General features: G+C 38.7%; 66 non-coding genes across 66 annotated transcripts; all 66 read left to right on the forward strand.

The window, feature by feature from the left end:
• Positions 1 to 473: 473 nt before the first annotated feature.
• TRNAV-CAC lies at positions 474 to 547 on the forward strand. The gene has a single exon. It is a non-coding gene; the product is annotated as a tRNA-Val (tRNA).
• A 252-nt stretch (positions 548 to 799) lies between these two features.
• On the forward strand, positions 800 to 873 carry TRNAV-CAC. Its single transcript has one exon. It is a non-coding gene; the product is annotated as a tRNA-Val (tRNA).
• An 85-nt stretch (positions 874 to 958) lies between these two features.
• On the forward strand, positions 959 to 1,032 carry TRNAV-CAC. The gene has a single exon. It is a non-coding gene; the product is annotated as a tRNA-Val (tRNA).
• An 85-nt stretch (positions 1,033 to 1,117) lies between these two features.
• TRNAV-CAC lies at positions 1,118 to 1,191 on the forward strand. Its single transcript has one exon. It is a non-coding gene; the product is annotated as a tRNA-Val (tRNA).
• Positions 1,192 to 1,276: 85 nt separating this feature from the next.
• On the forward strand, positions 1,277 to 1,350 carry TRNAV-CAC. Its single transcript has one exon. It is a non-coding gene; the product is annotated as a tRNA-Val (tRNA).
• An 85-nt stretch (positions 1,351 to 1,435) lies between these two features.
• On the forward strand, positions 1,436 to 1,509 carry TRNAV-CAC. The gene has a single exon. It is a non-coding gene; the product is annotated as a tRNA-Val (tRNA).
• Positions 1,510 to 1,742: 233 nt separating this feature from the next.
• On the forward strand, positions 1,743 to 1,816 carry TRNAV-CAC. The gene has a single exon. It is a non-coding gene; the product is annotated as a tRNA-Val (tRNA).
• Positions 1,817 to 1,901: 85 nt separating this feature from the next.
• Positions 1,902 to 1,975, forward strand: TRNAV-CAC. The gene has a single exon. It is a non-coding gene; the product is annotated as a tRNA-Val (tRNA).
• Positions 1,976 to 2,060: 85 nt separating this feature from the next.
• Positions 2,061 to 2,134, forward strand: TRNAV-CAC. The gene has a single exon. It is a non-coding gene; the product is annotated as a tRNA-Val (tRNA).
• An 85-nt stretch (positions 2,135 to 2,219) lies between these two features.
• On the forward strand, positions 2,220 to 2,293 carry TRNAV-CAC. Its single transcript has one exon. It is a non-coding gene; the product is annotated as a tRNA-Val (tRNA).
• A 244-nt stretch (positions 2,294 to 2,537) lies between these two features.
• TRNAV-CAC lies at positions 2,538 to 2,611 on the forward strand. Its single transcript has one exon. It is a non-coding gene; the product is annotated as a tRNA-Val (tRNA).
• An 85-nt stretch (positions 2,612 to 2,696) lies between these two features.
• TRNAV-CAC lies at positions 2,697 to 2,770 on the forward strand. The gene has a single exon. It is a non-coding gene; the product is annotated as a tRNA-Val (tRNA).
• An 85-nt stretch (positions 2,771 to 2,855) lies between these two features.
• On the forward strand, positions 2,856 to 2,929 carry TRNAV-CAC. Its single transcript has one exon. It is a non-coding gene; the product is annotated as a tRNA-Val (tRNA).
• An 85-nt stretch (positions 2,930 to 3,014) lies between these two features.
• Positions 3,015 to 3,088, forward strand: TRNAV-CAC. Its single transcript has one exon. It is a non-coding gene; the product is annotated as a tRNA-Val (tRNA).
• An 85-nt stretch (positions 3,089 to 3,173) lies between these two features.
• TRNAV-CAC lies at positions 3,174 to 3,247 on the forward strand. Its single transcript has one exon. It is a non-coding gene; the product is annotated as a tRNA-Val (tRNA).
• Positions 3,248 to 3,345: 98 nt separating this feature from the next.
• On the forward strand, positions 3,346 to 3,419 carry TRNAV-CAC. The gene has a single exon. It is a non-coding gene; the product is annotated as a tRNA-Val (tRNA).
• A 209-nt stretch (positions 3,420 to 3,628) lies between these two features.
• TRNAL-CAG lies at positions 3,629 to 3,702 on the forward strand. The gene has a single exon. It is a non-coding gene; the product is annotated as a tRNA-Leu (tRNA).
• A 124-nt stretch (positions 3,703 to 3,826) lies between these two features.
• On the forward strand, positions 3,827 to 3,900 carry TRNAV-CAC. The gene has a single exon. It is a non-coding gene; the product is annotated as a tRNA-Val (tRNA).
• An 85-nt stretch (positions 3,901 to 3,985) lies between these two features.
• Positions 3,986 to 4,059, forward strand: TRNAL-CAG. Its single transcript has one exon. It is a non-coding gene; the product is annotated as a tRNA-Leu (tRNA).
• A 491-nt stretch (positions 4,060 to 4,550) lies between these two features.
• Positions 4,551 to 4,624, forward strand: TRNAV-CAC. Its single transcript has one exon. It is a non-coding gene; the product is annotated as a tRNA-Val (tRNA).
• Positions 4,625 to 4,868: 244 nt separating this feature from the next.
• On the forward strand, positions 4,869 to 4,942 carry TRNAV-CAC. The gene has a single exon. It is a non-coding gene; the product is annotated as a tRNA-Val (tRNA).
• A 244-nt stretch (positions 4,943 to 5,186) lies between these two features.
• On the forward strand, positions 5,187 to 5,260 carry TRNAM-CAU. The gene has a single exon. It is a non-coding gene; the product is annotated as a tRNA-Met (tRNA).
• A 244-nt stretch (positions 5,261 to 5,504) lies between these two features.
• TRNAV-CAC lies at positions 5,505 to 5,578 on the forward strand. Its single transcript has one exon. It is a non-coding gene; the product is annotated as a tRNA-Val (tRNA).
• Positions 5,579 to 5,663: 85 nt separating this feature from the next.
• TRNAV-CAC lies at positions 5,664 to 5,737 on the forward strand. The gene has a single exon. It is a non-coding gene; the product is annotated as a tRNA-Val (tRNA).
• Positions 5,738 to 6,274: 537 nt separating this feature from the next.
• On the forward strand, positions 6,275 to 6,348 carry TRNAV-CAC. The gene has a single exon. It is a non-coding gene; the product is annotated as a tRNA-Val (tRNA).
• An 85-nt stretch (positions 6,349 to 6,433) lies between these two features.
• On the forward strand, positions 6,434 to 6,507 carry TRNAV-CAC. Its single transcript has one exon. It is a non-coding gene; the product is annotated as a tRNA-Val (tRNA).
• Positions 6,508 to 6,592: 85 nt separating this feature from the next.
• Positions 6,593 to 6,666, forward strand: TRNAV-CAC. Its single transcript has one exon. It is a non-coding gene; the product is annotated as a tRNA-Val (tRNA).
• Positions 6,667 to 7,069: 403 nt separating this feature from the next.
• Positions 7,070 to 7,143, forward strand: TRNAV-CAC. Its single transcript has one exon. It is a non-coding gene; the product is annotated as a tRNA-Val (tRNA).
• A 244-nt stretch (positions 7,144 to 7,387) lies between these two features.
• Positions 7,388 to 7,461, forward strand: TRNAV-CAC. The gene has a single exon. It is a non-coding gene; the product is annotated as a tRNA-Val (tRNA).
• An 85-nt stretch (positions 7,462 to 7,546) lies between these two features.
• On the forward strand, positions 7,547 to 7,620 carry TRNAV-CAC. The gene has a single exon. It is a non-coding gene; the product is annotated as a tRNA-Val (tRNA).
• Positions 7,621 to 9,136: 1,516 nt separating this feature from the next.
• TRNAV-CAC lies at positions 9,137 to 9,210 on the forward strand. The gene has a single exon. It is a non-coding gene; the product is annotated as a tRNA-Val (tRNA).
• An 85-nt stretch (positions 9,211 to 9,295) lies between these two features.
• Positions 9,296 to 9,369, forward strand: TRNAV-CAC. The gene has a single exon. It is a non-coding gene; the product is annotated as a tRNA-Val (tRNA).
• Positions 9,370 to 9,613: 244 nt separating this feature from the next.
• On the forward strand, positions 9,614 to 9,687 carry TRNAV-CAC. Its single transcript has one exon. It is a non-coding gene; the product is annotated as a tRNA-Val (tRNA).
• Positions 9,688 to 9,839: 152 nt separating this feature from the next.
• TRNAV-CAC lies at positions 9,840 to 9,913 on the forward strand. The gene has a single exon. It is a non-coding gene; the product is annotated as a tRNA-Val (tRNA).
• A 244-nt stretch (positions 9,914 to 10,157) lies between these two features.
• Positions 10,158 to 10,231, forward strand: TRNAV-CAC. Its single transcript has one exon. It is a non-coding gene; the product is annotated as a tRNA-Val (tRNA).
• Positions 10,232 to 10,316: 85 nt separating this feature from the next.
• Positions 10,317 to 10,390, forward strand: TRNAV-CAC. The gene has a single exon. It is a non-coding gene; the product is annotated as a tRNA-Val (tRNA).
• Positions 10,391 to 10,475: 85 nt separating this feature from the next.
• TRNAV-CAC lies at positions 10,476 to 10,549 on the forward strand. The gene has a single exon. It is a non-coding gene; the product is annotated as a tRNA-Val (tRNA).
• Positions 10,550 to 10,634: 85 nt separating this feature from the next.
• Positions 10,635 to 10,708, forward strand: TRNAV-CAC. The gene has a single exon. It is a non-coding gene; the product is annotated as a tRNA-Val (tRNA).
• An 85-nt stretch (positions 10,709 to 10,793) lies between these two features.
• TRNAV-CAC lies at positions 10,794 to 10,867 on the forward strand. Its single transcript has one exon. It is a non-coding gene; the product is annotated as a tRNA-Val (tRNA).
• Positions 10,868 to 10,952: 85 nt separating this feature from the next.
• Positions 10,953 to 11,026, forward strand: TRNAV-CAC. Its single transcript has one exon. It is a non-coding gene; the product is annotated as a tRNA-Val (tRNA).
• An 85-nt stretch (positions 11,027 to 11,111) lies between these two features.
• On the forward strand, positions 11,112 to 11,185 carry TRNAV-CAC. The gene has a single exon. It is a non-coding gene; the product is annotated as a tRNA-Val (tRNA).
• An 85-nt stretch (positions 11,186 to 11,270) lies between these two features.
• TRNAV-CAC lies at positions 11,271 to 11,344 on the forward strand. The gene has a single exon. It is a non-coding gene; the product is annotated as a tRNA-Val (tRNA).
• Positions 11,345 to 11,429: 85 nt separating this feature from the next.
• Positions 11,430 to 11,503, forward strand: TRNAV-CAC. Its single transcript has one exon. It is a non-coding gene; the product is annotated as a tRNA-Val (tRNA).
• An 85-nt stretch (positions 11,504 to 11,588) lies between these two features.
• On the forward strand, positions 11,589 to 11,662 carry TRNAV-CAC. The gene has a single exon. It is a non-coding gene; the product is annotated as a tRNA-Val (tRNA).
• Positions 11,663 to 11,747: 85 nt separating this feature from the next.
• Positions 11,748 to 11,821, forward strand: TRNAV-CAC. Its single transcript has one exon. It is a non-coding gene; the product is annotated as a tRNA-Val (tRNA).
• Positions 11,822 to 11,906: 85 nt separating this feature from the next.
• Positions 11,907 to 11,980, forward strand: TRNAV-CAC. The gene has a single exon. It is a non-coding gene; the product is annotated as a tRNA-Val (tRNA).
• An 85-nt stretch (positions 11,981 to 12,065) lies between these two features.
• TRNAV-CAC lies at positions 12,066 to 12,139 on the forward strand. Its single transcript has one exon. It is a non-coding gene; the product is annotated as a tRNA-Val (tRNA).
• Positions 12,140 to 12,224: 85 nt separating this feature from the next.
• TRNAV-CAC lies at positions 12,225 to 12,298 on the forward strand. The gene has a single exon. It is a non-coding gene; the product is annotated as a tRNA-Val (tRNA).
• An 85-nt stretch (positions 12,299 to 12,383) lies between these two features.
• On the forward strand, positions 12,384 to 12,457 carry TRNAV-CAC. The gene has a single exon. It is a non-coding gene; the product is annotated as a tRNA-Val (tRNA).
• A 244-nt stretch (positions 12,458 to 12,701) lies between these two features.
• On the forward strand, positions 12,702 to 12,775 carry TRNAV-CAC. The gene has a single exon. It is a non-coding gene; the product is annotated as a tRNA-Val (tRNA).
• An 85-nt stretch (positions 12,776 to 12,860) lies between these two features.
• On the forward strand, positions 12,861 to 12,934 carry TRNAV-CAC. Its single transcript has one exon. It is a non-coding gene; the product is annotated as a tRNA-Val (tRNA).
• A 244-nt stretch (positions 12,935 to 13,178) lies between these two features.
• On the forward strand, positions 13,179 to 13,252 carry TRNAV-CAC. The gene has a single exon. It is a non-coding gene; the product is annotated as a tRNA-Val (tRNA).
• Positions 13,253 to 13,496: 244 nt separating this feature from the next.
• TRNAV-CAC lies at positions 13,497 to 13,570 on the forward strand. Its single transcript has one exon. It is a non-coding gene; the product is annotated as a tRNA-Val (tRNA).
• Positions 13,571 to 13,655: 85 nt separating this feature from the next.
• Positions 13,656 to 13,729, forward strand: TRNAV-CAC. The gene has a single exon. It is a non-coding gene; the product is annotated as a tRNA-Val (tRNA).
• Positions 13,730 to 13,973: 244 nt separating this feature from the next.
• TRNAV-CAC lies at positions 13,974 to 14,047 on the forward strand. Its single transcript has one exon. It is a non-coding gene; the product is annotated as a tRNA-Val (tRNA).
• Positions 14,048 to 14,132: 85 nt separating this feature from the next.
• On the forward strand, positions 14,133 to 14,206 carry TRNAV-CAC. The gene has a single exon. It is a non-coding gene; the product is annotated as a tRNA-Val (tRNA).
• Positions 14,207 to 14,291: 85 nt separating this feature from the next.
• Positions 14,292 to 14,365, forward strand: TRNAV-CAC. The gene has a single exon. It is a non-coding gene; the product is annotated as a tRNA-Val (tRNA).
• An 85-nt stretch (positions 14,366 to 14,450) lies between these two features.
• On the forward strand, positions 14,451 to 14,524 carry TRNAV-CAC. Its single transcript has one exon. It is a non-coding gene; the product is annotated as a tRNA-Val (tRNA).
• A 244-nt stretch (positions 14,525 to 14,768) lies between these two features.
• TRNAV-CAC lies at positions 14,769 to 14,842 on the forward strand. Its single transcript has one exon. It is a non-coding gene; the product is annotated as a tRNA-Val (tRNA).
• Positions 14,843 to 14,927: 85 nt separating this feature from the next.
• Positions 14,928 to 15,001, forward strand: TRNAV-CAC. Its single transcript has one exon. It is a non-coding gene; the product is annotated as a tRNA-Val (tRNA).
• Positions 15,002 to 15,086: 85 nt separating this feature from the next.
• TRNAV-CAC lies at positions 15,087 to 15,160 on the forward strand. The gene has a single exon. It is a non-coding gene; the product is annotated as a tRNA-Val (tRNA).
• Positions 15,161 to 15,245: 85 nt separating this feature from the next.
• On the forward strand, positions 15,246 to 15,319 carry TRNAV-CAC. Its single transcript has one exon. It is a non-coding gene; the product is annotated as a tRNA-Val (tRNA).
• An 85-nt stretch (positions 15,320 to 15,404) lies between these two features.
• TRNAV-CAC lies at positions 15,405 to 15,478 on the forward strand. Its single transcript has one exon. It is a non-coding gene; the product is annotated as a tRNA-Val (tRNA).
• Positions 15,479 to 15,563: 85 nt separating this feature from the next.
• Positions 15,564 to 15,637, forward strand: TRNAV-CAC. Its single transcript has one exon. It is a non-coding gene; the product is annotated as a tRNA-Val (tRNA).
• Positions 15,638 to 16,040: 403 nt separating this feature from the next.
• Positions 16,041 to 16,114, forward strand: TRNAV-CAC. Its single transcript has one exon. It is a non-coding gene; the product is annotated as a tRNA-Val (tRNA).
• A 1,516-nt stretch (positions 16,115 to 17,630) lies between these two features.
• On the forward strand, positions 17,631 to 17,704 carry TRNAV-CAC. Its single transcript has one exon. It is a non-coding gene; the product is annotated as a tRNA-Val (tRNA).
• The last annotated feature ends 210 nt before the right edge of the window (positions 17,705 to 17,914 follow it).

Raw genomic sequence — 17,914 nt, forward strand, 5'->3', positions numbered from 1 at the left:
GGGTGGTGTAGGTGGTTATCACGCTAGTCTCACACACTAGAGGTCCTCAGTTTCAACCTTGGCTCAGACATGTTTAGAATTATGTTTTTACTATTACCTGAACAACGATTTCACCGTTGATTCGAGTTCAAATTGTTATTTTGGTTTGTTAGCTTGTCTGGGTGGTGTAGGTGGTTATCACGCTAGTCTCACACACTAGAGGTCCTCAGTTTCAACCTTGGCTCAGACATGTTTAGAATTATGTTTTTACTATTACCTGAACAACGATTTCACCGTTGATTCGAGTTCAAATCGTTATTTTGGTTTGTTAGCTTGTCTGGGTGGTGTAGGTGGTTATCACGCTAGTCTCACACACTAGAGGTCCTCAGTTTCAACCTTGGCTCAGACATGTTTAGAATTATGTTTTTACTATTACCTGAACAACGATTTCACCGTTGATTCGAGTTCAAATCGTTATTTTGGTTTGTTAGCTTGTCTGGGTGGTGTAGTTGGTTATCACGCTAGTCTCACACACTAGAGGTCCTCAGTTTGAACCTTGGCTCAGACATGTTTAGAATTATGTTTTTACTTTTTTCTGAACAACGATTTCACCGTTGATTCGAGTTCAAATCGTTATTTTAGTTTGTTAGCTTGTCTGGGTGGTGTAGTTGGTTATCATTCTAGTCTCACACACTAGAGGTCTTCAGTTTGAACCTTGGCTCAGGCATGTTAACATGTTTAGAATTATGTTTTTACTTTTTTCTGAACAACGATTTCACCGTTGATTCGAGTTCAAATCGTTATTTTGGTTCATTAGCTTGTCTGGGTGGTGTAGTTGGTTATCACGCTAGTCTCACACACTAGAGGTCCCCAGTTCAAACCTGGGTTCTGACATGTTTAAAATTATGTTTTTACTATTACCTGAACAACGATTTCACCGTTGATTCGAATTCAAATCATTATTTTGGTTTGTTAGCTTGTCTGGGTGGTGTAGTTGGTTATCACGCTAGTCTCACACACTAGAGGTCCTCAGTTTGAACCTTGGCTCAGACATGTTTAGAATTACGTTTTTACTTTTTTCTGAACAACGATTTCACCGTTTATTCGAGTTCAAATCGTTATTTTGGTTTGTTAGCTTGTCTGGGTGGTGTAGTTGGTTATCACGCTAGTCTCACACACTAGAGGTCCCCAGTTCGAACCTGGGCTTAGACATTTTTAAAATTATGTTTTTACTATTACCTGAACAACGATTTCACCGTTGATTCGAGTTCAAATCGTTATTTTGGTTTGTTAGCTTGTCTGGGTGGTGTAGTTGGTTATCACGCTAGTCTCACACACTAGAGGTCCTCAGTTTGAACCTTGGCTCAGACATGTTTAGAATTATGTTTTTACTTTTTTCTGAACAACGATTTCACCGTTGATTCGAGTTCAAATCGTTATTTTGGTTTGTTAGCTTGTCTGGGTGGTGTAGTTGGTTATCACGCTAGTCTCACACACTAGAGGTCCCCAGTTCGAACCTGGGCTCAGACATTTTAAAAATTATGTTTTTACTATTACCTGAACAACGATTTCACCGTTGATTCGAGTTCAAATCGTTATTTTGGTTTGTTAGCTTGTCTGGGTGGTGTAGTTGGTTATCACGCTAGTCTCACACACTAGAGGNACCTTGGCTCAGACATGTTTAGAATTATGTTTTTACTTTTTTCTGAACAACGATTTCACCGTTGATTCGAGTTCAAATTGTTATTTTGGTTTGTTAGCTTGTCTGGGTAATGTAGTTGGTTATCACGTTAGTCTCACACACTAGAGGTCCCCAGTTCGAACCTGGGCTTAGACATTTTTAAAATTATGTTTTTACTATTACCTGAACAACGATTTCACCGTTGATTCGAGTTCAAATCGTTATTTTGGTTTGTTAGCTTGTCTGGGTGGTGTAGTTGGTTATCACGCTAGTCTCACACACTAGAGGTCCTCAGTTTGAACCTTGGCTCAGACATGTTTAGAATTATGTTTTTACTTTTTTCTGAACAACGATTTCACCGTTGATTCGTGTTCAAATTGTTATTTTGGTTTGTTAGCTTGTCTGGGTGGTGTAGTTGGTTATCACGCTAGTCTCACACACTAGAGGTCCCGAGTTCGAACCTGGGCTCAGACATTTTTTAAATTATGTTTTTACTATTACCTGAACAACGATTTCACCGTTGATTCGAGTTCAAATCGTTATTTTGGTTTGTTAGCTTGTCTGGGTGGTGTAGTTGGTTATCACGCTAGTCTCACACACTAGAGGTCCTCAGTTTGAACCTTGGCTCAGACATGTTTAGAATTATGTTTTTACTATTACCTGAACAACGATTTCACCGTTGATTCGAGTTCAAATCGTTATTTTGGTTTGTTAGCTTGTCTGGGTGGTGTAGTTGATTATCATTTTAGTCTCACACACTAGAGGTCCTCAGTTTGAACCTTGGCTCAGACATGTTTAGAATTATGTTTTTACTTTTTTCTGAACAACGATTTCACCGTTGATTCGAGTTCAAATCGTTATTTTGTTTTGTTAGCTTGTCTGGGTGGTGTAGTTGGTTATCACGCTAGTCTCACACACTAGAGGTCCTCAGTTTGAACCTTGGCTCAGACATGTTTAGAATTATGTTTTTACTATTACCTGAACAACGATTTCACCGTTGATTCGAGTTCAAATCATTATTTTGGTTTGTTAGCTTGTCTGGGTGGTGTAGTTGGTTATCACGCTAGTCTCACACACTAGAGGTCCTCAGTTTGAACCTTGGCTCAGACATGTTTAGAATTATGTTTTTACTATTACCTGAACAACGATTTCACCGTTGATTCGAGTTCAAATTGTTATTTTGGTTTGTTAGCTTGTCTGGGTTGTGTAGTTGGTTATCATTTTAGTCTCACACACTAGAGGTCCCCAGTTCGAACCTGGGCTCAGACATTTTTAAAATTATGTTTTTACTATTACCTGAACAACGATTTCACCGTTGATTCGAGTTCAAATCGTTATTTTGGTTTGTTAGCTTGTCTGGGTGGTGTAGTTGGTTATCACGCTAGTCTCACACACTAGAGGTCCTCAGTTTGAACCTTGGCTCAGACATGTTTAGAATTATGTTTTTACTTTTTTCTGAACAACGATTTCACCGTTGATTCGTGTTCAAATCGTTATTTTGGTTTGTTAGCTTGTCTGGGTGGTGTAGTTGGTTATCACGCTAGTCTCACACACTAGAGGTCCTCAGTTTGAACCTTGGCTCAGACATGTTTAGAATTATGTTTTTACTTNATGTTTTTACTTTTTTCTGAACAACGATTTCACCGTTGATTCGTGTTCAAATTGTTATTTTGGTTTGTTAGCTTGTCTGGGTGGTGTAGTTGGTTATCACGCTAGTCTCACACACTAGAGGTCCCCAATTCGAACCTGGGCTCAGACATTTTTAAAATTATGTTTTTACTATTACCTGAACAACGATTTCACCGTTGATTCGAGTTCAAATCGTTATTTTGGTTTGTTAGCTTGTCTGGGTGGTGTAGTTGGTTANAACCTTGGCTCAGACATGTTTAGAATTATGTTTTTACTATTACCTGAACAACGATTTCACCGTTGATTCGAGTTCAAATCGTTATTTTGGTTTGTTAGCTTGTCTGGGTGGTGTAGTTGGTTATCACACTAGTCTCAGACACTAGAGGTCCTTAGTTTGAACCTTGGCTCTGACATGTTTAGAATTACGTTTTTACTTTTTTCTGAACAACGATTTCACCGTTTATTCGAGTTCAAATCGTTATTTTAACGATTTCACCGTTGATTCGTGTTCAAATTGTTATTTTGGTTTGTTAGCTTGTCTGGGTGGTGTAGTTGGTTATCACGCTAGTCTCACACACTAGAGGTCCCCAGTTCAAACCTGGGCTCAGACATTTTTAAAATTATGTTTTTACTATTACCTGAACAACGATTTCACCGTTGATTCGAGTTCAAATCGTTATTTTGGTTTGTTAGCTTGTCTGGGTGGTGTAGTTGGTTATCACGCTAGTCTCAGACACTAGAGGTCCTCAGTTTGAACCTTGGCTCAGACATGTTTAGAATTACGTTTTTACTTTTTTCTGAACAACGATTTCACCGTTTATTCGAGTTCAAATCGTTATTTTGGTTTATTAGCTTGTCTGGGTGGTGTAGGTGGTTATCACGCTAGTTAGAATTACGTTTTTACTTTTTTCTGAACAACGATTTCACCGTTTATTCGAGTTCAAATCGTTATTTTAGAATTACGTTTTTACTTTTTTCTGAACAACGATTTCACCGTTTATTCGAGTTCAAATCGTTATTTTGGTTTATTAGTTTTACTTTTTTCTGAACAACGATTTCACCGTTTATTCGAGTTCAAATCGTTATTTTGGTTTATTAGCTTGTCTGGGTGGTGTAGGTGGTTATCACGCTAGTCTCACACACTAGAGGTCCTCAGTTTCAACCTTGGCTCAGACATGTTTAGAATTATGTTTTTACTTTTTTCTGAACAACGATTTCACCGTTGATTCGTGTTCAAATTGTTATTTTGGTTTGTTAGCTTGTCTGGGTGGTGTAGTTGGTTATCACGCTAGTCTCACACACTAGAGGTCCCCAGTTCGAACTTGGGCTCAGACATGTTTAGAATTATGTTTTTACTTTTTCCTCAACAACGATTTCACCGTTGATTCGAGTTCAAATCGTTATTTTGGTTTGTTAGCTTGTCTGGGTGGTGTAGTTGGCTATCACGCTAGTCTCACACACTAGAGGTCCTCAGTTTGAACCTTGGCTCAGACATGTTTAGAATTATGTTTTTACTTTTTTCTGAACAACGATTTCACCGTTGATTCGAGTTCAAATCGTTATTTTGGTTTGTTAGCTTGTCTGGGTGGTGTAGTTGGTTATCACGCTAGTCTCACACACTAGAGGTCCTCAGTTTAAACCTTGGCTCAGACATGTTTAGAATTATGTTTTTACTTTTTTCTGAACAACGATTTCACCGTTGATTCGAGTTCAAATCGTTATTTTGGTTTGTTAGCTTGTCTGGGTGGTGTAGTTTGTTATCACGCTAGTCTCACACACTAGAGGTCCTCAGTTTGAACCTTGGCTCAGACATGTTTAGAATTATGTTTTTACTTTTTTCTGAACAACGATTTCACCGTTGATTTGAGTTCAAATCGTTATTTTGGTTTGTTAGCTTGTCTGGGTGGTGTAGTTGGTTATCACGCTAGTCTCATACATTAGAGGTCCTCAGTTTGAACCTTGGCTCAGACATGTTTAGAATTATGTTTTTACTTTTTTCTGAACAACGATTTCACCGTTGATTCGAGTTCAAATCGTTATTTTGGTTTGTTAGCTTGTCTGGGTTGTGTAGTTGGTTATCACGCTAGTCTCACACACTAGAGGTCCTCAGTTTGAACCTTGGCTCAGACATGTTTAGAATTACGTTTTTACTTTTTTCTGAACAACGATTTCAACGTTTATTCGAGTTCAAATCGTTATTTTGGTTTGTTAGCTTGTCTGGGTGGTGTAGTTGGTTATCACGCTAGTCTCACACACTAGAGGTCCCCAGTTCGAACCTTGGCTCAGACATGTTTAGAATTATGTTTTTACTTTTTTCTGAACAACGATTTCACCGTTGATTCGAGTTCAAATCGTTATTTTGGTTTGTTAGCTTGTCTGGGTGGTGTAGTTGGTTATCACGCTAGTCTCACACACTAGAGGTCCCCAGTTCGAACCTTGGCTCAGACATGTTTAGAATTTTGTTTTTACTTTTTTCTGAACAACGATTTCACCGTTGATTCGAGTTCAAATCGTTATTTTGGTTTGTTAGCTTGTCTGGGTTGTGTAGTTGGTTATCACGCTAGTCTCACACACTAGAGGTCCTCAGTTTGAACCTTGGCTCAGACATGTTTAGAATTATGTTTTTACTTTTTTCGGAACAACGATTTCCCCGTTTATTCGAGTTCAAATCGTTATTTTGGTTTGCTAGCTTGTCTGGGTGGTGTAGTTGGTTATCATTCTAATCTCACACACTAGAGGTCCTCAGTTTGAACCTTGGCTCAGACATGTTTAAAATTATGTTTTTACTTTTTTCTGAACAACGATTTCACCGTTTATTCGAGTTCAAATCGTTATTTTGGTTTGTTAGCTTGTCTGGGTGGTGTAGTTGGTTATCACGCTAGTCTCACACACTAATCGTTATTTTGGTTTGTTAGCTTGTCTGGGTGGTGTAGTTGGTTATCACGCTAGTCTCACACACTGGAGGTCATTTTGGTTTGTTAGCTTGTCTGGGTGGTGTAGTTGGTTATCACGCTAGTCTCACACACTGGAGGTCCCCAGTTCGAACCTTGGCTCAGACATTTTTAAAATTATGTTTTTACTATTTCCTGAACAACGATTTCACCGTTGATTCGAGTTCAAATCGTTATTTTGGTTTGTTAGCTTGTCTGGGTGGTGTAGTTGGTTATCACGCTAGTCTCACACACTAGAGGTCCTCAGTTTGAACCTTGGCTCAGACATGTTTAGAATTATGTTTATACTTTTTTCTGAACAACGATTTCACCGTTGATTCGAGTTCAAATCGTTATTTTGGTTTGTTAGCTTGTCTGGGTGGTGTAGTTGGTTATCACGCTAGTCTCACACACTAGAGGTCCTCAGTTTGAACCTTGGCTCAGACATGTTTAGAATTATGTTTTTACTTTTTTCTGAACAACGATTTCACCGTTGATTCGAGTTCAAATCGTTATTTTGGTTTGTTAGCTTGTCTGGGTGGTGTAGTTGGTTATCATTTTAGTCTCACACACTAGATGTCCTCAGTTTGAACCTTGGCTCAGACATGTTTAGAATTATGTTTTTACTTTTTCTTGAACAACGATTTCACCGTTGATTCGAGTTCAAATCGTTATTTTGGTTTGTTAGCTTGTCTGGGTGGTGTAGTTGGTTATCACGCTAGTCTCACACACTAGAGGTCCTCAGTTTGAACCTTGGCTCAGCCATTTTTAGAATTACGTTTTTACTTTTTTCTGAACAACGATTTCACCGTTTATTCGAGTTCAAATCGTTATTTTTGTTTGTTAGCTTGTCTGGGTGGTGTAGTTGGTTATCACGCTAGTCTCACACACTAGAGGTCCCCAATTCGAACCTGGGCTCAGACATGTTTAGAATTATGTTTTTACTTTTTCCTCAACAACGATTTCATCGTTGATTCGAGTTCAAATCGTTATTTTTGTTTCTTAGCTTGTCTGGGTGGTGTAGTTGGTTATCACGCTAGTCTCACACACAAGAGGTCCTCAGCTTGAACCTTGGCTCAGACATGTTTAGAATTATGTTTTTACTTTTTTCTGAACAACGATTTCACCGTTGATTCGAGTTCAAATCGTTATTTTGGTTTGTTAGCTTGTCTGGGTGGTGTAGTTGGTTATCACGCTAGTCTCACACACTAGAGGTCCTCAGTTTGAACCTTGGCTCAGACATGTTTAGAATTTTGTTCTTACTTTTTTCTGAACAACGATTTCACCGTTGATTCGAGTTCAAATCGTTCTTTTGGTTTGTTAGCTTGTCTGGGTGGTGTAGTTGGTTATCACGCTAGTCTCACACACTAGAGGTCCCCAGTTTGAACCTGGGCTCAGACATGTTTAAAATTATGTTTTTACTATTTCCTGAACAACGATTTCACCGTTGATTCGAGTTCAAATCGTTCTTTTGGTTTGTTAGCTTGTCTCGGTGGTGTAGTTGGTTATCACGCTAGTCTCACACTCTAGAGGTCCTCAGTTTGAACCTGGGCTCAGACATGTTTAAAATTATGTTTTTACTATTTCCTGAACAACGATTTCACCGTTGATTCGAGTTCAAATCGTTCTTTTGGTTTGTTAGCTTGTCTCGGTGGTGTAGTTGGTTATCACGCTAGTCTCACACTCTAGAGGTCCTCAGTTTGAACCTGGGCTCAGACATGTTTAAAATTATGTTTTTACTATTTCCTGAACAACGATTTCACCGTTGATTCGAGTTCAAATCGTTCTTTTGGTTTGTTAGCTTGTCTCGGTGGTGTAGTTGGTTATCACGCTAGTCTCACACTCTAGAGGTCCTCAGTTTGAACCTGGGCTCAGACATGTTTAAAATTATGTTTTTACTATTTCCTGAACAACGATTTCACCGTTGATTCGAGTTCAAATCGTTCTTTTGGTTTGTTAGCTTGTCTCGGTGGTGTAGTTGGTTATCACGCTAGTCTCACACTCTAGAGGTCCTCAGTTTGAACCTGGGCTCAGACATGTTTAAAATTATGTTTTTACTATTTCCTGAACAACGATTTCACCGTTGATTCGAGTTCAAATCGTTCTTTTGGTTTGTTAGCTTGTCTCGGTGGTGTAGTTGGTTATCACGCTAGTCTCACACTCTAGAGGTCCTCAGTTTGAACCTGGGCTCAGACATGTTTAAAATTATGTTTTTACTATTTCCTGAACAACGATTTCACCGTTGATTCGAGTTCAAATCGTTCTTTTGGTTTGTTAGCTTGTCTCGGTGGTGTAGTTGGTTATCACGCTAGTCTCACACTCTAGAGGTCCTCAGTTTGAACCTGGGCTCAGACATGTTTAAAATTATGTTTTTACTATTTCCTGAACAACGATTTCACCGTTGATTCGAGTTCAAATCGTTCTTTTGGTTTGTTAGCTTGTCTCGGTGGTGTAGTTGGTTATCACGCTAGTCTCACACTCTAGAGGTCCTCAGTTTGAACCTGGGCTCAGACATGTTTAAAATTATGTTTTTACTATTTCCTGAACAACGATTTCACCGTTGATTCGAGTTCAAATCGTTCTTTTGGTTTGTTAGCTTGTCTCGGTGGTGTAGTTGGTTATCACGCTAGTCTCACACTCTAGAGGTCCTCAGTTTGAACCTGGGCTCAGACATGTTTAAAATTATGTTTTTACTATTTCCTGAACAACGATTTCACCGTTGATTCGAGTTCAAATCGTTCTTTTGGTTTGTTAGCTTGTCTCGGTGGTGTAGTTGGTTATCACGCTAGTCTCACACTCTAGAGGTCCTCAGTTTGAACCTGGGCTCAGACATGTTTAAAATTATGTTTTTACTATTTCCTGAACAACGATTTCACCGTTGATTCGAGTTCAAATCGTTATTTTGGTTTGTTAGCTTGTCTGGGTGGTGTAGTTGGTTATCACGCTAGTCTCACACACTAGAGGTCCTCAGTTTGAACCTTGGCTCAGACATGTTTAGAATTATGTTTTTACTTTTTTCTGAACAACGATTTCACCGTTGATTTGAGTTTAAATCGTTATTTTGGTTTGTTAGCTTGTCTGGGTGGTGTAGTTGGTTATCACGCTAGTCTCACACACTAGAGGTCCTCAGTTTGAACCTTGGCTCAGACATGTTTAGAATTATGTTTTTACTTTTTTCTGAACAACGATTTCACCGTTGATTCGAGTTCAAATCGTTATTTTGGTTTGTTAGCTTGTCTGGGTGGTGTAGTTGGTTAACATTTTAGTCTCACACACTAGAGGTCCTCAGTTTGAACCTTGGCTCAGACATGTTTAGAATTATGTTTTTACTTTTTCTTGAACAACGATTTCACCGTTGATTCGAGTTCAAATCGTTATTTTGGTTTGTTAGCTTGTCTGGGTGGTGTAGTTGGTTATCACGCTAGTCTCACACACTAGAGGTCCTCAGTTTAAACCTTGGCTCAGACATGTTTAGAATTACGTTTTTACTTTTTTCTGAACAACGATTTCACCGTTTATTCGAGTTCAAATCGTTATTTTTGTTTGTTAGCTTGTCTGGGTGGTGTAGTTGGTTATCACGCTAGTCTCACATTCAAATCGTTATTTTTGTTTGTTAGCTTGTCTGGGTGGTGTAGTTGGTTATCACGCTAGTCTCACAAACTAGAGGTCCCCAGTTTGAACCTGGGCTCAGACATGTTTAGAATTATGTTTTTACTTTTTCCTCAACAACGATTTCATCGTTGATTCGAGTTCAAATCGTTATTTTTGTTTCTTAGCTTGTCTGGGTGGTGTAGTTTGTTATCACGCTAGTCTCACACACTAGAGGTCCTCAGTTTGAACCTTGGCTCAGACATGTTTAGAATTATGTTTTTACTTTTTTCTGAACAACGATTTCACCGTTGATTCGAGTTCAAATCGTTATTTTGGTTTGCTAGCTCGTCTGGGTGGTGTAGTTGGTTATCACGCTAGTCTCACACACTAGAGGTCCTCAGTTTGAACCTTGGCTCAGACATGTTTAGAATTATGTTTTTACTTTTTTCTGAACAACGATTTCACCGTTGATTCGAGTTCAAATTGTTATTTTGGTTTGTTAGCTTGTCTGGGTAATGTAGTTGGTTATCACGCTAGTCTCACACACTAGAGGTCCCCAGTTCGAACCTGGGCTCAGACATTTTTAAAATTATGTTTTTACTATTACCTGAACAACGATTTCACCGTTGATTCGAGTTCAAATCGTTATTTTGGTTTGTTAGCTTGTCTGGGTGGTGTAGTTGGTTATCACGCTAGTCTCACACACTAGAGGTCCCCAGTTCGAACCTGGGCTCAGACATTTTTAAAATTATGTTTTTACTATTACCTGAACAACGATTTCACCGTTGATTCGAGTTCAAATTGTTATTTTGGTTTGTTAGCTTGTCTGGGTAATGTAGTTGGTTATCACGCTAGTCTCACACACTAGAGGTCCTCAGTTCGAACCTGGGCTCAGACATTTTTAAAATTATGTTTTTACTATTACCTGAACAACGATTTCACCGTTGATTCGAGTTCAAATTGTTATTTTGGTTTGTTAGCTTGTCTGGGTAATGTAGTTGGTTATCACGCTAGTCTCACACACTAGAGGTCCCCAGTTCGAACCTGGGCTCAGACATTTTTAAAATTATGTTTTTACTATTACCTGAACAACGATTTCACCGTTGATTCGAGTTCAAATTGTTATTTTGGTTTGTTAGCTTGTCTGGGTAATGTAGTTGGTTATCACGCTAGTCTCACACACTAGAGGTCCTCAGTTCGAACCTGGGCTCAGACATTTTTAAAATTATGTTTTTACTATTACCTGAACAACGATTTCACCGTTGATTCGAGTTCAAATTGTTATTTTGGTTTGTTAGCTTGTCTGGGTAATGTAGTTGGTTATCACGCTAGTCTCACACACTAGAGGTCCTCAGTTCGAACCTGGGCTCAGACATTTTTAAAATTATGTTTTTACTATTACCTGAACAACGATTTCACCGTTGATTCGAGTTCAAATTGTTATTTTGGTTTGTTAGCTTGTCTGGGTAATGTAGTTGGTTATCACGCTAGTCTCACACACTAGAGGTCCTCAGTTCGAACCTGGGCTCAGACATTTTTAAAATTATGTTTTTACTATTACCTGAACAACGATTTCACCGTTGATTCGAGTTCAAATTGTTATTTTGGTTTGTTAGCTTGTCTGGGTAATGTAGTTGGTTATCACGCTAGTCTCACACACTAGAGGTCCTCAGTTCGAACCTGGGCTCAGACATTTTTAAAATTATGTTTTTACTATTACCTGAACAACGATTTCACCGTTGATTCGAGTTCAAATTGTTATTTTGGTTTGTTAGCTTGTCTGGGTAATGTAGTTGGTTATCACGCTAGTCTCACACACTAGAGGTCCTCAGTTCGAACCTGGGCTCAGACATTTTTAAAATTATGTTTTTACTATTACCTGAACAACGATTTCACCGTTGATTCGAGTTCAAATTGTTATTTTGGTTTGTTAGCTTGTCTGGGTAATGTAGTTGGTTATCACGCTAGTCTCACACACTAGAGGTCCTCAGTTCGAACCTGGGCTCAGACATTTTTAAAATTATGTTTTTACTATTACCTGAACAACGATTTCACCGTTGATTCGAGTTCAAATTGTTATTTTGGTTTGTTAGCTTGTCTGGGTAATGTAGTTGGTTATCACGCTAGTCTCACACACTAGAGGTCCTCAGTTCGAACCTGGGCTCAGACATTTTTAAAATTATGTTTTTACTATTACCTGAACAACGATTTCACCGTTGATTCGAGTTCAAATTGTTATTTTGGTTTGTTAGCTTGTCTGGGTAATGTAGTTGGTTATCACGCTAGTCTCACACACTAGAGGTCCTCAGTTCGAACCTGGGCTCAGACATTTTTAAAATTATGTTTTTACTATTACCTGAACAACGATTTCACCGTTGATTCGAGTTCAAATTGTTATTTTGGTTTGTTAGCTTGTCTGGGTAATGTAGTTGGTTATCACGCTAGTCTCACACACTAGAGGTCCTCAGTTCGAACCTGGGCTCAGACATTTTTAAAATTATGTTTTTACTATTACCTGAACAACGATTTCACCGTTGATTCGAGTTCAAATTGTTATTTTGGTTTGTTAGCTTGTCTGGGTAATGTAGTTGGTTATCACGCTAGTCTCACACACTAGAGGTCCCCAGTTCGAACCTGGGCTCAGACATTTTTAAAATTATGTTTTTACTATTACCTGAACAACGATTTCACCGTTGATTCGAGTTCAAATTGTTATTTTGGTTTGTTAGCTTGTCTGGGTGGTGTAGTTGGTTATCATTTTAGTCTCACACACTAGAGGTCCTCAGTTTGAACCTTGGCTCAGACATGTTTAGAATTATGTTTTTACTTTTTTCTGAAAAACGATTTCACCGTTGATTCGAGTTCAAATCGTTCTTTTGGTTTGTTAGCTTGTCTGGGTGGTGTAGTTGGTTATCACGCTAGTCTCACACACTAGAGGTCCTCAGTTTGAACCTTGGCTCAGACATGTTTAGAATTACGTTTTTACTTTTTTCTGAACAACGATTTCACCGTTGATTCGAGTTCAAATCGTTATTTTGGTTTGTTAGCTTGTCTGGGTGGTGTAGTTGGTTATCACGCTAGTCTCACACACTAGAGGTCCTCAGTTTGAACCTTGGCTCAGACATGTTTAGAATTATGTTTTTACTTTTTTCTGAACAACGATTTCACCGTTGATTCGAGTTCAAATCGTTATTTTGGTTTGTTAGCTTGTCTCGGTGGTGTAGTTGTTTATCACGCTAGTCTCACACACTAGAGGTCCTCAGTTTGAACCTTGGCTCAGACATGTTTAGAATTATGTTTTTACTTTTTTCTGAACAACGATTTCACCGTTGATTCGAGTTCAAATCGTTATTTTGGTTTGTTAGCTTGTCTGGGTGGTGTAGTTGGTTATCACGCTAGTCTCACACACTAGAGGTCCTCAGTTTGAACCTTGGCTCAGACATGTTTAGAATTATGTTTTTACTTTTTTCTGAACAACGATTTCACCGTTGATTCGAGTTCAAATCGTTGTTTTGGTTTGTTAGCTTGTCTGGGTGGTGTAGTTGGTTATCATTTTAGTCTCACACACTAGAGGTCCTCAGTTTGAACCTTGGCTCAGACATGTTTAGAATTATGTTTTTACTTTTTTCTGAACAACGATTTCACCGTTTATTCGAGTTCAAATCGTTATTTTGGTTTATTAGCTTGTCTGGGTGGTGTAGTTGGTTATCACGCTAGTCTCACACATTAGAGGTCCCCAGTTCGAACCTGGGCTCAGACATGTTTAGAATTATGTTTTTACTTTTTCCTCAACAACGATTTCATCGTTGATTCGAGTTCAAATCGTTATTTTTGTTTCTTAGCTTGTCTGGGTGGTGTAGTTGGTTATCACGCTAGTCTCACACACTAGAGGTCCTCAGTTTGAACCTTGGCTCAGACATGTTTAGAATTATGTTTTTACTTTTTTCTGAACAACGATTTCACCGTTGATTCGAGTTCAAATCGTTATTTTGGTTTGTTAGCTTGTCTGGGTGGTGTAGTTTGTTATCATTTTAGTCTCACACACTAGAGGTCCTCAGTTTGAACCTTGGCTCAGACATGTTTAGAATTATGTTTTTACTTTTTCTTGAACAACGATTTCACCGTTGATTCGAGTTCAAATCGTTATTTTGGTTTGTTAGCTTGTCTGGGTGGTGTAGTTGGTTATCACGCTAGTCTCACACACTAGAGGTCCTCAGTTTGAACCTTGGCTCAGACATGTTTAGAATTATGTTTTTACTTTTTTCTGAACAACGATTTCACCGTTGATTCGAGTTCAAATCGTTATTTTGGTTTGTTAGCTTGTCTGGGTGGTGTAGTTGGTTATCACGCTAGTCTCACACACTAGAGGTCCTCAGTTTGAACCTTGGCTCAGACATGTTTAGAATTATGTTTTTACTTTTTTCTGAACAACGATTTCACCGTTGATTCGAGTTCAAATCGTTATTTTGGTTTGTTAGCTTGTCTGGGTGGTGTAGTTGGTTATCACGCTAGTCTCACACACTAGAGGTCCTCAGTTTGAACCTTGGCTCAGACATGTTTAGAATTATGTTTTTACTTTTTTCTGAACAACGATTTCACCGTTGATTCGAGTTCAAATCGTTATTTTGGTTTGTTAGCTTGTCTGGGTGGTGTAGTTGGTTATCACGCTAGTCTCACACACTAGAGGTCCTCAGTTTGAACCTTGGCTCAGACATGTTTAGAATTATGTTTTTACTTTTTTCTGAACAACGATTTCACCGTTGATTCGAGTTCAAATCGTTATTTTGGTTTGTTAGCTTGTCTGGGTGGTGTAGTTGGTTATTACGCTAGTCTCACACACTAGAGGTCCTCAGTTTGAACCTTGGCTCAAACATGTTTAGAATTATGTTTTTACTTTTTTCTGAACAACAATTTCACCGTTGATTCGAGTTCAAATCGTTATTTTGGTTTGTTAGCTTGTCTGGGTGGTGTAGTTGGTTATCACGCTAGTCTCACACACTAGAGGTCCCCAGTTCGAACCTGGGCTCAGACATGTTTAGAATTATGTTTTTACTTTTTCCTCAACAACGATTTCATCGTTGATTCGAGTTCAAATCGTTATTTTTGTTTCTTAGCTTGTCTGGGTAGTGTAGTTGGTTATCACGCTAGTCTCACACACTAGAGGTCCTCAGTTTGAACCTTGGCTCAGACATGTTTAGAATTATGTTTTTACTTTTTTCTGAACAACGATTTCACCGTTGATTCGAGTTCAAATCGTTATTTTGGTTTGTTAGCTTGTCTGGGTGGTGTAGTTGGTTATCACGCTAGTCTCACACACTAGAGGTCCTCAGTTTGAACCTTGGCTCAGACATGTTTAGAATTATGTTTTTACTTTTTTCTGAACAACGATTTCACCGTTGATTCGAGTTCAAATTGTTATTTTTGTTTGTTAGCTTGTCTGGGTGGTGTAGTTGGTTATCACGCTAGTCTCACACACTAGAGGTCCCCAGTTCGAACTTGGGCTCAGACATTTTTAAAATTATGTTTTTACTATTACCTGAACAACGATTTCACCGTTGATTCGAGTTCAAATCGTTATTTGTGTTTGTTAGCTTGTCTGGGTGGTGTAGTTGGTTATCACGCTAGTCTCACACACTAGAGGTCCTCAGTTTGAACCTTGGCTCAGACATGTTTAGAATTATGTTTTTACTTTTTTCTGAACAACGATTTCACCGTTGATTCGAGTTCAAATCGTTATTTTGGTTTGTTAGCTTGTCTGGGTGGTGTAGTTGGTTATCACGCTAGTCTCACACACTAGAGGTCCTCAGTTTGAACCTTGGCTCAGACATGTTTAGAATTATGTTTTTACTTTTTTCTAAACAACGATTTCACCGTTTATTCGAGTTCAAATCGTTATTTTGGTTTGTTAGCTTGTTTGGGTGGTGTAGTTGGTTATCACGCTAGTCTCACACACTAGAGGTCCTCAGTTTGAACCTTGGCTCAGACATGTTTAGAATTATGTTTTTACTTTTTTCTGAACAACGATTTCACCGTTGATTCGAGTTCAAGTCGTTATTTTGGTTTGTTAGCTTGTCTGGGTGGTGTAGTTGGTTATCATTTGAGTCTCACACACTAGAGGTCCTCAGTTTGAACCTTGGCTCAGACATGTTTAGAATTATGTTTTTACTTTTTCTTGAACAACGATTTCACCGTTGATTCGAGTTCAAATCGTTATTTTGGTTTGTTAGCTTGTCTGGGTGGTGTAGTTGGTTATCACGCTAGTCTCACACACTAGAGGTCCTCAGTTTGAACCTTGGCTCAGACATGTTTAGAATTACGTTTTTACTTTTTTCTGAACAACGATTTTACCGTTTATTCGAGTAAAAATCGTTATTTTGGTTTGTTAGCTTGTCTGGGTGGTGTAGCTGGTTATCACGCTAGTCTCACACACTAGAGGTCCTCAGTTTGAACCTTGGCTCAGACATGTTTAGAATTACGTTTTTACTTTTTTCTGAACAACGATTTCACCGTTGATTCGAGTAAAAATCGTTATTTTGGTTTGTTAGCTTGTCTGGGTGGTGTAGCTGGTTATCACGCTAGTCTCACACACTAGAGGTCCTCAGTTTGAACCTTGGCTCAGACATGTTTAGAATTACGTTTTTACTTTTTTCTGAACAACGATTTCACCGTTGATTCGAGTAAAAATCGTTATTTTGGTTTGTTAGCTTGTCTGGGTGGTGTAGCTGGTTATCACGCTAGTCTCACACACTAGAGGTCCTCAGTTTGAACCTTGGCTCAGACATGTTTAGAATTACGTTTTTACTTTTTTCTGAACAACGATTTCACCGTTGATTCGAGTAAAAATCGTTATTTTGGTTTGTTAGCTTGTCTGGGTGGTGTAGCTGGTTATCACGCTAGTCTCACACACTAGAGGTCCTCAGTTTGAACCTTGGCTCAGACATGTTTAGAATTACGTTTTTACTTTTTTCTGAACAACGATTTCACCGTTGATTCGAGTAAAAATCGTTATTTTGGTTTGTTAGCTTGTCTGGGTGGTGTAGCTGGTTATCACGCTAGTCTCACACACTAGAGGTCCTCAGTTTGAACCTTGGCTCAGACATGTTTAGAATTACGTTTTTACTTTTTTCTGAACAACGATTTCACCGTTGATTCGAGTAAAAATCGTTATTTTGGTTTGTTAGCTTGTCTGGGTGGTGTAGCTGGTTATCACGCTAGTCTCACACACTAGAGGTCCTCAGTTTGAACCTTGGCTCAGACATGTTTAGAATTACGTTTTTACTTTTTTCTGAACAACGATTTCACCGTTGATTCGAGTTCAAATCGTTATTTTGGTTTGTTAGCTTGTCTGGGTGGTGTAGCTGGTTATCACGCTAGTCTCACACACTAGAGGTCCTCAGTTTGAACCTTGGCTCAGACATGTTTAGAATTACGTTTTTACTTTTTTCTGAACAACGATTTCACCGTTGATTCGAGTAAAAATCGTTATTTTGGTTTGTTAGCTTGTCTGGGTGGTGTAGCTGGTTATCACGCTAGTCTCACACACTAGAGGTCCTCAGTTTGAACCTTGGCTCAGACATGTTTAGAATTACGTTTTTACTTTTTTCTGAACAACGATTTCACCGTTTATTCGAGTTCAAATCGTTATTTTGGTTTGTTAGCTTGTCTGGGTGGTGTAGCTGGTTATCACGCTAGTCTCACACACTAGAGGTCCTCAGTTTGAACCTTGGCTCAGACATGTTTAGAATTACGTTTTTACTTTTTTCTGAACAACGATTTCACCGTTGATTCGAGTAAAAATCGTTATTTTGGTTTGTTAGCTTGTCTGGGTGGTGTAGTTGGTTATCACGCTAGTCTCACACACTAGAGGTCCCCAGTTCGAACCTGGGCTCAGACATGTTTAGAATTATGTTTTTACTTTTTCCTCAACAACGATTTCATCGTTGATTCGAGTTCAAATCGTTATTTTTGTTTCTTAGCTTGTCTGGGTGGTGTAATTGGTTATCACGCTAGTCTCACACACTAGAGGTCCTCAGTTTGAACCTTGGCTCAGACATGTTTAGAATTACGTTTTTACTTTTTTCTGAACAACGATTTCACCGTTTAT

Source organism: Cucurbita maxima, unplaced genomic scaffold (genome assembly GCF_002738345.1).
Source record: "Cucurbita maxima cultivar Rimu unplaced genomic scaffold, Cmax_1.0 Cma_Scf00037, whole genome shotgun sequence".
Lineage (NCBI taxonomy): Eukaryota > Viridiplantae > Streptophyta > Magnoliopsida > Cucurbitales > Cucurbitaceae > Cucurbita > Cucurbita maxima.